This window comes from Piliocolobus tephrosceles, chromosome 2 (genome assembly GCF_002776525.5).
Source record: "Piliocolobus tephrosceles isolate RC106 chromosome 2, ASM277652v3, whole genome shotgun sequence".
In the NCBI taxonomy this organism is placed as follows: Eukaryota; Metazoa; Chordata; class Mammalia; order Primates; family Cercopithecidae; genus Piliocolobus; species Piliocolobus tephrosceles.
The window spans coordinates 144,951,709-144,967,941 of record NC_045435.1 but is presented as its reverse complement, the minus strand read 5'-3'; positions in this window follow the sequence as shown (position 1 = coordinate 144,967,941).

Here is a 16,233-nt window from a genome sequence, read left to right as displayed (position 1 = left end):
TAGACAAGACTCCTAGATTAGAATAAAAGGCAAGATTCAGTAGATTAACTGTCATCTTCTGTTATTTTAAAGTCACTATATTTTTTTTCTTTTGAGATGGAATCCAACTCTGTTGCCCAGGCTGGAGTGCAGTGACACGATCTCGGCTCACTGCAACCTCCACCTCCTAGGTTCAAGCAATTCTCCTGCCTCAGCCTCCCAAGTAGCTGGGATTACAGGCGCCCACCACCACACCCAGCTAATTTTGTATTTTTAATAGAGACAGGATTTCTCCATGTTGGTCAGGCTGGTCTCAAACTCCCGACCTGAGGTGATCTGCCCACCTCGGCCTCCCAAAGTGCTAGGATTACAGGCGTGAGCCACTGCGCCCAGCCTAAAGTCACTATTCTTTACTAAATGCAAGTGTAGAGAATGCTAGAAATCTTTTTTAATAATGCTGGTCATAAAATAATTAGTATTTTATTTATTTCATGATTCTGGAATAAGTTTATATTTTGCAGAGTGCTTTTGTGCCCAGTCTCTACATCACTTAGTCACTTATACTCCCGCCCCGAAAACATGCAAGCACTTTAGTCCTTGCAGAGATGAAGAAAGTGAGCCCTGGCCCAAAATGACTGAAAGATTGGGAATATTAGAGTTTCACAGGAGGCTGGAACCCCCTCTTTGAGATCTAAACTCACCAGATTCTAAATGACCTAAAAATGACTGCTCGGCGTTGTAGACAGGTGGGTCTCAGAAGCCACAATTCAATTAGCAACAGGTGGCTCTCTAAGCGGGTAGAAGTTAACAGGGAAACAGGACGTCATCTGTCTGTCCCTTTGGGCCACAACACATCCTGCCCTTCTCCAGGGGCTCTGTAGCTGAAGCTGACCTGCAGCACTGCATCAACAGATTCCCTTGCCTCATCTTGTTGGCCTATGGATGGTTTTAGCCAATAGGGGACAGCAGCAGGAGAATAGAATGAGGAAGAAAATGAGGTCAAGCATTTGTGCCCCTGGCTCCCAACCTCCCAGTTTGCAGCAGACACACCGATTTCTCTGCTTGTGGCTGATACTCCTTGGGAAACCCTCTCCTTAGAGCTCCCAGTTCCACCTTCTTTTTTTTTTTTTTTTTAATACTTTAGGTTCTAGGGTACATGTGCACAACGTGCAGGTTTGTTACATGTATATACATGTGCCATGTTGGTGTGCTGCACCCATTAACTCATCATTTACATTAGGTATATCTCCTAATGCTATCCCTCCCCCGTACGCCCTCCCCACAATAGGACCCGGTGTGTGATGCTCCCCTTCCTGTGTCCAAGTGATCTCATTGTTCAGTTCCCACCTATGAGTGAGAACAGGTGGTATTTGGCTTTCTGTTCTTGTGATAGCTTGCTGAGAATGATGGTTTCCAGCTGCATCCATGTCCCTACAAAGGACACGAACTCATCCATTTTTATGGTTGCATAGTATTCCATGGTATATATGTGCCACATTTTCTTAATCCAGTCTGTCACTGATGGACATTTGGATTGATTCCAAGTCTTTGCTATTGTGAATAGTGCCATACTAAACATATGTGTGCATGTGTCTTTATAGCAGCATGACCTATAATCCTTTGGGTATATCCCCAGTAATGGGATGGCTGGGTCAAATGGCATTTCTAGTTCTAGACCCTTGAGGAATCACCACACTGTTTTCCACAATGGTTGAACTAGTTTACAGTCCCACCAACAGTGTAAAAGTCTTCCTATTTCTCCACATCCTCTCCAGCACCTGTGGTTTCCTAATTTTTTAATGATTGCCATTCTAACTGGTGTGAGATGGTATCTCATTGTGGTTTTGATTTGCATTTCTCTGATGGCAAGTGATGATGAGCATTTTTTCATGTGTCTTTTGGCTGTATGAATGTCTTCTTTGGGGAAGTGTCTATTCATATCCTTTGCCCACTTTTTGATGGGGTTGTTTGTTTTTTTTCTTGTAAATTTGATTGAGCTCTTTATAGGTTCTGGATATTAGCCCTTTGTCTGATGAGTAGATTGAAAAACTTTCTCCCATTCTGTAGGTTGCCTGTTCACTCTGATGGTAGTTTCTTTTGCTGTGCAGAAGCTCTTTAGTTTAATTAGATCCCATTTGGCAATTTTGGCTTTTGTTGCCATTGCTTTTGGTGTTTTAGACATGAAGTCCTTGCCCATGCCTATGTCCTGAATGGTATTACCTAGGTTTCCTTTTAGGGTTTCTGTGGTTTTAGGTCTAACATTTAAGTCTCTAATCCATCTTGAATTAATTTTTGTATAAAGAGTAAGGAAAGGATCCAGTTTCAGCTTTCTATTTATGGCTAGTCATTTTTCCCAGCACCATTTATTAAATAGGGAATCCTTTCCCCATTTCTTGTTTTTGTCAGGTTTGTCAAAGATCAGATGGCTGTAGATGTGTGGTATTATTTCTGAGGGCTCTGTTCTGTTCCATTGGTCTATATCTCTGTTTTGGTACCAGTACCATGCTGTTTTGGTTACTGTAGCCTTGTACTATAGTTTGAAGTCAGGTAGTGTGATGACTCCAGCTTTGTTCTTTTGACTTAGGATTGTCTTGGCAAAGTGGGGTCTTTTTGGTTCCATATGAACTTTAAAGTAGATTTTTCCAATTCTGTGAAGAAAGTCATTGGTAGCTTAATGGGGATGGCATTGAATCTAAAAATTACCTTGGGCAGTATGGCCATTTTCACAATATCGATTCTTCCTATCCATAAGCATAGAAGGTTCTTCCATTTGTTTGTGTCCTCTTTTATTTCATTGAGCAGTGGTTTGTAGTTCTCCTTCAAGAGGTCCTTCACATCCCTTGTGAGTTGGATTCCTAGGTATTTTATTCTCTTTGAAGCTATTGTGAATGGGAGTTCATTCATGATTTGGCTCTGTGTCTGTCTGTTACTGGTGTATAAGAATGCTTGTGATTTTTGCACATTGATTTTGTATCCTGAGACTTTGCTGAAGTTGCTTATCAGCTTAAGGAGATTTTGGACTAAGACAATAGGGTTTTCTAAATATAGAATCATGTCATCTGCAAACAGGGACAATTTAACTTCTTTTCCTTACTGAATACCCTTGATTTCTTTCTCTAGCCTGATTGCCCTAGCCAGAGCTTCCAACACTATGTTGAATAGGAGTGGTGAGAGAGGGCATCCCTGTCTTGTGCCAGTTTTCAAAGGGAATGGTTCCAGTTTTTGTCCATTCAGTATGATATTGGCTGTGGGTTTGTCATAAATATCTCTTATTATTTATGTTCCATCAGTATCGAATTTATTGAGAGTTCTTAACATGAGGGGCTGTTGAAATTTGTCAAAGGCATTTTCTACATCTATGGACAAAATCATGTGGTTTTTGTCTTTGGTTCTGTCAACATGCTGGATTACGTTTATTGATTTGCGTATGTTGAACCAGCCTTGCATCCCAGGGATGAAGCCCGCTTGATCATGGTGGATAAGCTTTTTGATGTGCTGCTGGATTCAGTTTGCCAGTATTTTGTTGAGGATTTTTGCATTGATGTACATCAGGGATATTGGTCTAAAATCCTCTTTTTGGTTGTATTTCTGTCAGGCTTTGGTATCAGGATGATATTTGCCTCATAAAATGAGTTATGGAGGATTCTCTCTTTTTCTATTGATTGGAATAGTTTCAGAAGGAATGGTACCAGCTCCTCCTTGTACCTCTGGTAGAATTTGGCTGTGAATCCTTCTGGTCCTGGACTTTTTTTGGTTGGTAGACTATTAATTATTGCCTCAATTTCAGAGCCTGCTATTGATCTATTCAGGGATTCAACTTCTTCCTGGTTTAGTCTTGGGAGAGTGTAAGTGTCCAGGAAATTATCCATTTCTTCTAGGTTTTCTAGTTTATTTGCGTAGAGGTGTTTATAGTATTCTCTGATGGTAGTTTGTATTTCTGTGGGGTTGGCAGTGATATCCCCTTTATCATTTTTTATTGCGTCTATTTGATTCTTCTCTCTTTTCTTCTTTATAAGTCTTGCCAGCGGTCTATCCATTTTGTTGATCTTTTCAAAAAATCAGCTCCTGGCTTCATTGATTTTTTTTGGAGGGTATTTTATGTCTGTATCTCCTTCATTTCTGCTCTGATCTTAGTTATTTCTTGCCTTCTGCTAGCTTTTGAATGTGTTTGCTTTTGCTTCTCTAGTGCTTTTAATTGTAATGTTAGGGCGTCAATTTTAGATCTTTGCAGCTTTTTCTTGTGGGCATTTGGTGCTATAAATTTCCCTCTACACGCTGCTTTAAATGTGTCCCAGAGATTCTGGTATGTTGTATCTTTGTTCTCATTGGTTTCAAAGAACATCTTTATTTCTGCCTTCATTTCGTTATTTACCCAGTAGTCATTCAGGAGCAGGTTGTTCAGTTTCCATGTAGTTGAACGGTTTTGATTGAGTTTCTTAGTCCTGAGTTCTAGTTTAATTGCACTGTGGTCTGAGAGACAGTTTGTTATAATTTCTGTTCCTTTACATTTGCTGAGGAGTGTTTTACTTCCAACTATGTGGTCAATTTTGAAATAAGTGTGATGTGGTGCTGAGAAGAATGTATATTCTGTTGATTTGGGGTGGAGAATTCTGTAGATGTCTATTAGGTCTGCTTGGTGCAGAGATGAGTACAATTCCTGGATATCCTTGTTAACTTTCTGTCTCATTGATCTGTCTAATGTTGACAGTGGGGTGTTAAAGTCTCCCTTTATTATTGTATGGGAGTCTAAGTCTCTTTGTAAGTCTCTAAGGACTTGCTTTATGAATCTGGGTGCTCCTGTATTGGGTGCATATATATTTAGGATAGTTCGCTCTTTCTGATGAATTGATCCCTTTACCATTATGCAATGGCCTTCTTTATCTCTTTTGATCTTTGATAGTTTAAAGTCTGTTTTATCAGAGACGAGTATTGCAACCCCTGCTTTTTTTTTTTTTTTTTTTTTTTGGTTTTCCATTTGCTTGGTAGATCTTCCTCCATCCCTTTATTTTGAGCCTATGTGTGTCTCTGCATGTGAGATGGGTCTCCTGAATACAGCAAACTGATGGGTCTTGACTTTATCCAATTTGCCAGTCTGTGTCTTTTAATTGGACCATTTAATCCATTTACATTTAAGGTTAATATTGTTATGTGTGAACTTGATCCTGTCATTATGATATTAGCTGGTTATTTTGCTCACTAGTTGATGCAGTTTCTTCCTAGCATCAATGGACTTTACATTTTGACATGTTTTTGCAATTGCTGGTACCGGTTGTTCCCTTCCATGTTTAGTGCTTCCTTGAGGATCTCTTGTAGGGCAGGCCTGGTGGTGACAAAATCTCTAAGCATTTGCTTGTCTGTAAAGGATTTTATTTCTCCTTCACTTATGAAACTTAGTTTGGCTGGATATGGAATTCTGGGTTGAAAATTCTTTTCTTTAAGAATGTTGAATATTGGCCCCCACTGTCTTCTGTCTTGCAGAGTTTCTGCTGAGAGATCTGCTGTTATTCTGATGGGCTTCTCTTTGTGTGTAACCCGACCTTTCTCTCTGGCTGCCCTTAACATTTTTTCCTTCATTTCAACTTTGATAGAGATGAAAATCATAACATGAGAAATATGTGAAAAATGCACAAGCTTCAGTAACTGACTCCATCAACTAGTAGAAAGAGTATCAGCGATTGAAGATCAAATGAATGAAATGAAGCGAGAAGAGAAGTGTGGAGAAAATAGAGTAAAAAGTAATGAACAAAGCCTCCAAGAAGTATGGGATTATGTGAAAAGACCAAATCTATGTCTGATTGGTGTGCCTGCAAGTGACGGGGAAATGGAACCAAGTTGGAAAACACTCTGCAGGATATCATCCAGGAGAATTTCCCCAACCTAGTAAGGCACGCCAACATTCAAATTCGGGAAATACAGAAAATGCCACAAAGATACTCCTCGAGAAGAGCAACTCCAAGACATGTAATTGTCAGATTCACCCTGTTCCATTTTCAACCATCACTCCCCGCCCCTGCCCTTCAAGTTCAGAGGTAGAAATGGGATCCCCACAATTCCTAGCCTAAGGGGACTGCAGAGGTTGATTCCCTAAAACTTGCTCACATTGTTATTAGACTCTTTTCAAATCATTCACTGTGAAGGTCCTGTTGCTATCCAAGGAAGAGAGGAAGAAAAGTGCAGTTTCAAAATGAGGAAGAGACACATGCATAAATGTTAACTGTTCTGCAGGTGACTCAGCCAGCCACCATTCCCAATCAGGGTTAATGTTTTCATTTTAGTGAAAAAAGTATTATTAAGTAAATGTTCTATAGTTAAATATACTAAATTATAATGAACACCATCATTTTAATTATTTCATGCTTCTGAAATAAGTTTATATTTTGCAGAGTGCTTTTGCCTAGTCTCTAAATCATTTAGTCACTCACACTCTTACCCCCAAACCATGCAAGCAGTTTAGCCCTTGGAGAGATGAAGAAACTGAACTCTGGTCCAAAATGACTAAAAGACTTGGAACATCAGAGTTTCACAGGAGGCTAGAAACCCACTTTGGGATCTAAACTCACCACACAGATTCTAAGTGGCCTAAATGACATTTCTATCTGACCATAATTCCTACCCACAGACTTTAATACGCCTGACTTAACACCAGTGTTAGCTTGCTAAGATAAATGATGGCTTTCATAGCCTGATAACCTAAGCTGCAATCAGAGAGGTGAATTTAAATTAATAATATCACACACTGGAAAAGTGTGCTTCCCTGTCAATCCTACTTCCAACTACATGTTCTGGATCAAAAGGAGGCTTCCAGAAGGAAGTTAGTCCCTGAGTTTTTCATCTCCTTCCCTCCCAAATAGAGCCCACAGTGCCCTCCTGTGTATAAAGTAAAAACAAATCTCCACTGATGACAATATTACTAAGATAAGTTTATGTGTGAGTACTTATTTTGCTAACAAAAATATATAATTTGAGTGGCAGCTTTTTAAAACAAACATGCTTAATAAGTTGTTGTACTGTTGGCATCATTGTTTTTGAGTCAAGCATATGTACTGTTTACAGTTGGAGTTGGGGGTCTCAGGAGTGAGGACAAGTCCAACACACAAGTCTTGTTTTATTCTATACTCAAAATTCAGAAGCCCAAATAACTAAATGATATTTCCATCTTATAAGTAATTATAATTTGAGATTTAAAATAATTACTGGAATGTTCAAACACCTAACAACATACTATAACAAAGTTTACCAACTCTCATTATGCACGTCAAAGGCTTTCTCTCATCAGGGCTTTTACCTAAATTAATTTGCCTGAGATATCACCTTTCCACAGCAGAGGACCCCTAAGTTGTCATGGTTTTTTGCCATGACCTTATAAAGTTCTCCATTTTCAGAAGGATTGTCAGAAAAATCCAGTCCAACAACCGTCAAAGGGCCCCACCTGTCTATCAATGAAGATTTGATTAAGGTTAGGCTATAAAGCACAACTTCCAAGCAAATTCCTAAATAAATGTTCAGGCAATTAAAATAATGTCTCCATTTACCTCCCAAGGAAGCTATCCATCACACTTCTAAAATCGCAGTTTTGGAAGACAAGAAACAGCCATGATAGAATTTGTTTCTTAATGAAAATATTAACAACTAGTTGTATTGTTATAGCTGGAGAGCAATTTGATTTAACTTTGGAGAGTAAATTGTATTTTTTTCTTTTGCAGAGGATTTACTTTAAGTTACTTACATATTCCTGCATTCTCATCTATTTGTTGTGTTCTAGTGTCCTCCAATGGATATTCTCGATAGTACTGGTACTGCAGAATCTATCTGGCTCTGAGAATCACCAGGAGTCTGGATGGGATATGAGCTCTGTGGGCAAACAACCCCTGGAAGAAATCCAGTTCCCCTAATCTGAGCTGAAATGAAGTAGCACTTAAGGCATATCCGAAAATCATTCTCCTTAATAGAAGATGAGTTCCAGACTCATTCATATTAAATCCCATCATTCCCCTTTTCTTTTTATCATATTAAACAATCTTGAAAGTGGTGGACCCATTTATATAAAAGTTACTGTTGAAAAATGCAGAAAAAGTATAATTTGGTGGCTGGAATTAGAGGTATGAGACACAGTGATAGACTGGATATCAAGTAAGACACAATTAATATTCTTTTATTAGCCTAGAGAACACAGAAAGTATTCTAGAGCAATGACTTTCGACTCAAATGCAGTTTGTTACACAATAAGAAAAGATAAAGACTAAAACCATTTAATTAATGGATAGATCAGTCTGAATTATTGGGAAATCTGAATGGTGAAACCCCATCTCTACTAAAAATACAAAAATTAGCTGGGCACGGTTGTGCATGCCTGTAGTCCCAGCTACTTGGGAGGCAGAGGCAGAAGAATCACTTGAACCCAAGAGGCAAAGGTTGCAGTGAGCTGAGATCACACCACTGCACTCCAGCCTGGGCGACAGAGTGAGACTCCATCTCAAAAGAAAAAAAAAAAAAAAAAGTGCTTTTGTATTTTCCATTGTCACAATTAGCATGCAATTTTAATAGATAGCCCAAGTAATTATAGCAAAACTCAGGGCTATTTGTGTAAATTGATTTGTATGTGGGTAGGGGGAAATCTAACCACCACATGTTCTAAATTTTCTTGTTATTTACATTTTAAATCATTCCTCCTATATCCCACAACAGGTGTTGAATCTTGTATTAAATCGTGTCCCAATTTTGATCCAGAAAATACAGTGACTCGCTCAAACTATGGGTTTGGGAAGGAGCACACAAAGAGGAACTTGGGTCTGTTGAATACATGAGAATAACTCCTTGAGCAGATAAGAATGCGAACCATGCCCCACTTCCACACAGAGCGAGAAGACAGCTGAAATATGGTATCTGATGCTTCATGGGTGTGCTTCCCTAATGCATATGTTATCCTATCAGTTATGTATATCTAATATTTCACAGGAGTATATGTTTTCCTAGTGCATACAGGCTACAGAGGTTACAGTCCCATAAACCTTTTAAAATAACTATGTAACACGATAGCCTTTAAAATTTGAAGTGGTACCATAAGATACTAGAACCATATGCAGGGACAATATTATGGGTATGATTATCTCACCTCCTTCACTCATTTCACGGGAGTTCTGAAGACCTGCCATTGTGCCTGCAAGATAGAAGATCTGGAAAGTTTGCTTTTTTTCTATTTTTATTTTAGGTTCAGGGAGTACGTGTGCAGGTTTTTTACATGGCTAAGTTGGAGGATATGCAGAAGACTGAAACTGGACTCCTCCCTTTCACCATAGACAAAAATTAACTTAAGATGGATTTAAAACTTAAATGTAAGACCTAAAACAATAAAACCATAGAAGAAAACCTAGGAAATACCAATGCGGACATCAGCCTTGGCAAATAATTTATGATTAAGTCCCTGATACGGTTTGGATTTCTGTCCCTGCCCGAATCTCATGTCAAATTGTAATCTCCAATGTTGGAGGGGTGGCCTGGTAGGAGGTGATTGGGTCATGGGGGCAATTTCTCATGAATGGTTTAGCACCATCCCCTTCGTGCTGTTCTTGTGATAGAAAGTGAGTTCTCATGAGATCTCGTTGAGTGTGTAGCACCTCCCCTGTCCCTTGCTCCTGCTCCCACTATGTGAGATGCCTCACTCCTCCTTTGCCTTCCTAAGGCCTCCCCAAAAGTAGAAGCTGTTTTGCTTCCTGCACAGAACTGCGAACCAATTAAACCTCTTTTCTCTATACAAGAAACAGACTAAAGCAGTCCTCAAAAGCAATTGCAAAAAATCATAATAATAATTGACAAGCCAGATTTAATTAAACTAAGGAGCTTCTGCACAGCAAAAGATACATCCTATATGTTTTCTGTTTATTCTGTTGATAAGGGTGGGAGAAAATATTTGCAAACTGAAATGTTTCTAAGAAGACAGATATTTTAATAAAATAATGAACCATAGCTGCCAAGGAAATCCAATCATAGATGTTAATTTTGGATTTTGAATACTGGTGTCCCTTAGCATCTATGGAGAATTGGTTTCAGGACCCCCTGTGGATACCAAAATTTGTGGATGCTCAAGTCCCTGATATAAAATGGCATGGTATTTATATAAAACCTATGCATACCCTCTCATATACCTTAAAACATCTCTAGATTACTTATAATACCTAACACAATGTAAATGCTATGTATATAGTTGTTTAGTGTATTGTTTAGAGGACAATGACCAAAAAAGTCTGTACGTGTTCAGTACAGATCCAACCAACTATTTTTTTCTGAATATTTTCAATCCATACTTTGTAGAACCCATAAATACAGAAGACTGACTATAAACTGACTAAATTAAACTAAACTGAACTAAAACTGGATAACACCTATGACACATCCTAAAAGCAAGTAAGTACTAACTATCAGTAAGTTAAATGCAAATGTGAACTACATGTATTTGTTCATGGGAACCTGATTACAGTTCTAACTATAGGGCTATGAGTCCCACTGTGCTGTACCATCAAGAAGACAGTAAGTCTCTTATCAGTTCATTCCACCATGTTTATTGACAAACATACTATAGAGAACAGGAAAGCACATGAAGATACCTGCAAGTAAGTGTGCACATATGCATAACTATAAATATGAAAATGGCTGTACCAGTAATAACCTGCAAAATCCAGCATCTCCTGAGAAAAGTTCACCAAGATTTGAGAATCTACGTGAGATAACCATCAGAAAGAAAAGAATAAATGGTATTCCCTAAATGCACTGTACTGGTTGTACATATTCTATAACCAAGATGGTTGAGATGCTCCTCCTGCCATAAGGTGGTACCCAGCACATACCCAGGGCAGCTTACATGAATAATTGCTCTAGCTTTCGGTGGCTTGAAGGCAGGCACTTGAGCCTCCAGAAGTTCTGGTGTAACCTTCATTCACTCAGCCATTATCATTCACAACTGTGCTCTTCTGATAAGGTTCTTGCCATATAGAAGTTTATAATTTTTGGACAATCCAGCTGATCTTCCCGCTAAGTATCCTAACTATGTGGACTTCCTTCTATATTCTTTAGATCAATAAACCTTATTTGATTGACTCATTCACGAGCTGTCTCTGGGTTCTCCAACAACCTGAAGCTAGTATTTTCATTTGTCAATGAAAATTTATTTGTCACATAGTAATTCACATAAGACTAAAACCTGTCTAAGAAATTTCATTATGAAATTTATGTTTATGAATACATTGTCTCCTGTGATGATCAAATTCACTCTGGTAACTCAATAATCACACATTTCAGAAGTCATTAGAAAAAAACTGCAGCTCCAAACAGCCAACAAGACATTTCAGCAGGGATATCTTGGTATTATGACTACCTGTGTCAATCTGGGGCCTACATTTGAGTACAAATTGGAATATGTTTATTTCATGGTAGTAGAAGAAGCTCAAGAAGGCAAGCCCAAATGTGTAGGTCCATTGTCCAAACGAAGTTACATAGCCAAGTCCAAAGTCAAGGGTCATGGAAATACACTCTGCCCATGCTAAAGTGATGGCAAAAATGTAGATATATAAAACTACTACTGAACTACTGAAAGGCGAAGAAGCAATACAAATAACTCAATCTACCACAGTCATAAAGGTAAACAAGAAAGAGAAACTGTATTATGATATGGAAGACCTGGATTCTAAGTCTTGTTCACTCACTATCTACTTGAACACTGAGTAATGAATCTCTTTGGTCCCAGGTGGGTAAGAGGCAAGTAGACTAAATGATTTCAGAAGACTCATGCAGTCCCAATTATGCTCAGAGAGCTTTATCTCTCATCTCAAATCAACTCCTAGTCCCATCATGCATATAGCTTTTAAAGTTATGAGTCTCCTACTCAGTATTAATAGATTAATCCCTGTTCTACAATTGAGCAATGACTCACTCCCATTACTATCTCCCTTGTACTGTATTTTCCATAGGCACCTACACTTGCCCCTTTGTGTATACTTCTTCCTGTCCTTAACATTTAGCCTTAATCATTAACTGTTGAAGGAATGTCCTAGAGGGTCTTGTAATTCTTATATTATTTAGCATAATTAATTTTATCTAAAATATTCCTTAATCAAATCCACATCTAAACCTTTAGTGATCGCTTTCCGCTATTTCTTGCAGGTCTTAATTTGTTAGCCTACCATTCAAATATCTCTTTTCTGTTTTCCTTTTGTTATCACTCCATTCACTCCACTTGAAGAAAACAAAATCCTCCAAGTATGCTGATCTTCACATTGATTAAAAAAAAAAAACACTACCCGAAACTTGAAATTGAAATAAAAGGGTGCGTACCATGTCCTTTAAAACTCATTTGGAGTCATTACTTCAAAGGTCCACTCAATGATTATTTGGGGGTATATACCTCGTTCAAGTTATGTTTATCATTAAAGACCTAGATGTAGTGAAGTCACATGTTGACATGTAGATTTTTGTCCAGTCGAAAACATAAACTCAGTGGTTACCACTTATTATCTCATAGAATATTACCTGGTTTTGTGTTTAACCCAGCAATCACATCCTACCTTTGCTTTATTAAATTAGTAAACATCTCTAGTTCCTCAAATGGGCTCAGAACCAGCCATACCATTATACTAATTTTCTCATTAGTTAATGAGATAAAGTCTTCCCCATATTTATTTTAAATCTGTAAAACTGCTGTTTTTAATTTTTTGAAAACTGTACTATTTTAACACTAATCTCTTTTTTTAAAGTTTTGCTCATTTTTCTTAACATTGTTCAAACTGCTGTACCCTACCAAAAATACCTTACACTTCTCCATGCTAATCAAGATCCTACTTTTCCTCCAAGTTCTTATTCCAATCATATTTCCTTGAAAAGTTCTTTAAACTGACCAGGTATTTTTAGCCTGCATTATTGCTTCTGCTTCTTTGTAATTTTATTTATTTTAAAATGTTTATTTTGGATTTTTTGACTAGAGAGTCTAGACAACAAGCATGCTGTTGAAATTTAATCATAACAAAAGCATTTTTAAACACTGATATTTATAGATACACAAAAATTGACTATGGTATGGCAGTTCTCAGAACTTTTAGAAAACATAATAATGTATACTTTATATTTCATAGAATATTACAGAGTACAAAAAGAGTGAGAGGATTAAACAAGGAACCATTCAACATCAAAAATACATTAATTAGCAAGTTCACTACTTTCCTAGACCTGCTTAGTCAAAATCTGGAAAACACTTTAAATAGTCTTTGCACAATGAAAAAGAATCAGCACGGATAAAGAGTGTCAGACGCAGCTGCAGAGTCAGCCTTTTGTGAGAAGTTCATTTTTAGAGAATCACTTGTAAATTTATGTAGCACCAAATCACTTTCACCTCAAAAGAAAAACACGTTGCTGCCGTTCCCAGGGATGGGAGGGTGGGTGATTTCCGGCACTCACTCCCCTATGGATCAAGCTTTTTCTATGCATGTATTTGTTTAAGATCCTGGGACAGCTCCACATTAGCACAAAACAATGGGAAAACTCAATTCTGATCAATTATATTTTCCTTTAAAATTATTTTCATTTATGGCCAGCCTGGGCACCATTGTGAGCCCCTGTCTCTAGTAAATATTTTCATTATTAGCTAGTTGTTTCAGCTGGAAACATAATTTAAAGACTTCACCCAAAATAAAATTATACATAAAAATTAATTCTACATAAAAATTAACCTAGAAAGAAAGAAAACTATCCTCACTTCAAGCCCTTTAACCAGGGTTTTTATTCTGGAGAGTTCCTGGCTTAGGGGTAGATGAAGAGCAGTGTTAAAATCAGGCTTCGGGAACCAGGAAGTTTGTGTGCCTTACCTTGGACCATGACAACAGTTTCCTGTCTCATCTCCAAGGCTTTGTTCTCTCACTTTCAGCTCCATCTTCCTATAGCATCACTTGATAATGTCACCCAGAAACCTTCAGTAGCTACTTACTAGTTCCCAAAGAGAATCTAAATTTCTTATCCTGTCTTTCAAGACCTTCACAATTAATCCCAAACTACTTCTTTCTCCCGACAGACCTGTATAAGACAAACACTTCAGTTAAATCAATATCTTCCAACATACCTTTTATTTCTTCTTGTCTACACCTTATTCTTATTCTCCCCTTTGCTTGGCACACTCTTCACCAACCATCTCTGTTTACTATTCTAGGTTCTACTCAAATTTCACATCATCCTCAAGATCTTCCCTAAAATCATCATTACTTGCTTCTTTCCTTCAATTCCTGTAGCTTTTTTCTTTTGTATTATTCTGTTGCATTAATCATATAATAGGCATATGTATTATCCCTCTTATAAGATAAGGACAGCAATCACATCTTACATACTGATCACTTGCCCTCCGATCGTGAAATAGGCACTCAATAATTATGTGCTGAATGAATGAACTGCAAAGAAATTGTAATCTCTATGTTGTGCACTGGTTTTATGAATTCCATTTTTACAAGCTGGGGTTGATCTTTCACCAATTTTTGTACTTTTACTCCATAATGTAATAGAAAAATATTTTTTAGTGAGTCAAGTTCATCAAAAGTTTGACAAGTCTATAGAATGCTAGTTAACTCATATCAGCCTCTTGGTTTGACCTAAACATGACCCTCTGAAAATGTGGTACCTATTGTGAATGATACCATGTTCCTCTTCCAGGGAAACTGTGTAACAATTTCAATGAAAAGTTCAATTGCCTAAAGAACCTTCAGAAAAATCTGAGAGGTCAGAGCCTCCGATGCAGGTTGGACTGAAGATTTTTGTGCAGGATGTTTATTGACAGTGCTCTCAGGAACAATATGTTCAAGAGCAGAGAAAGAAGCACGACTGGGCAGTGGAAGAAGCCAGCCAGCAATGCGGTCATAATGAGGCTCTGATCCCAGTAGGAGCTCTGGGGAGAGGGTGGCCCTGTTCATCCCAAGAGAGAACCATATCTTTACACCCATGAATTGATCAATTATGAATGTGGGCTTCCTGAGAAGGAAGCACCCTTGGTCAAGGTGGTCTCTTCCGTGGAGGCAATTCTCAAAGAGGGATGAGGAGACCTCTCAGGACTCAATCTTCCCAGCAACTGGGAGAATAAATCTTCCAGTGCTCAAGTGGAGAGTTTAGCCCGCACAGTCCAGCAACCACAACTACATCTAAATACTCATACAGCTAATGTTGTTTTCATCAAGTCCTAGAGTGTTTCATTTCATTTTGTTTTGTTTTGTTTTGTTTTATATACCTTAATTCTATAAGGCAAAAGACAGTTTTATACTCCCCTATTTCTCATGCAACATTCCTGTACAAGTCTGAAACATATATCGCACTGCTTTTCCCAACCACAGCAGTTTTTACTCCCAAAACAAATTGAATGTGTGTTTGTATCTCTTCCTTTGCTCTCAAGGTCATATTGCAAGAAGAATGATAAATGGAAAGACTTATATTTAGAAAGTAATGAGGGAAAAGGGGGAAATGTTTTCTGAGTCACTTCACGAAACTTCTTTTTATTACAGTTAGGGATGCATCTAAGGCAATATTTTATAATACAAAGCATTTTGAAGAGTCAGCACATATCTAGCCAACTTGGACAAACAGGATAATGCAGAGTCCTGCATGGATTTATTTGCCCTTTTGCACTAATTCCCTAGTTTTGGTGTCTTTACATTAGAGTCTATAAAGTACTTTTACATACATTGTTTGTCATTTTCTCAAGAATTCTGTAAAATAGCCAAAGATTAAAATTATCTCTATTTTAAAAGTTACAAACTATGACCCAGAGAGCTTAATTGATCTTTTTCAACTGCACATAGATAACAAGGAGAAAAGTGACTCCTTAGCCTAGCTGTTCAAAGCATATTGACTTAACTAGCATCACACTAGCAGGGGCCAACCACCATACTGCCATCCACTGTAAGACCATCACAAATCATTGGTTAGAAATGACATGTAAAGCTTGAAATAATTTACTTTTACATGCAAAGAGGAGTTGTCTGCATAAAAATATATCTCTTGCTCAATTTGTGTTCTGAAATGTTTTCTCCAGTAGAATAAAATTGCTATAGAAGGAACAGTAAGACTTTGATAAGCTTATGGGAGTGTGTCTGGCATATGAAGCTCGTTTATCAAGTGTCTCGGTGGCATGTCGTACTGCATCACCCTGCCTCTAAGATCTGTGACTATGTCTCCTCCTTTACATTTGCCACCAGACACAGCTCCTGAGTTTTGACCTCACCTCTAAAATTCTTCTTC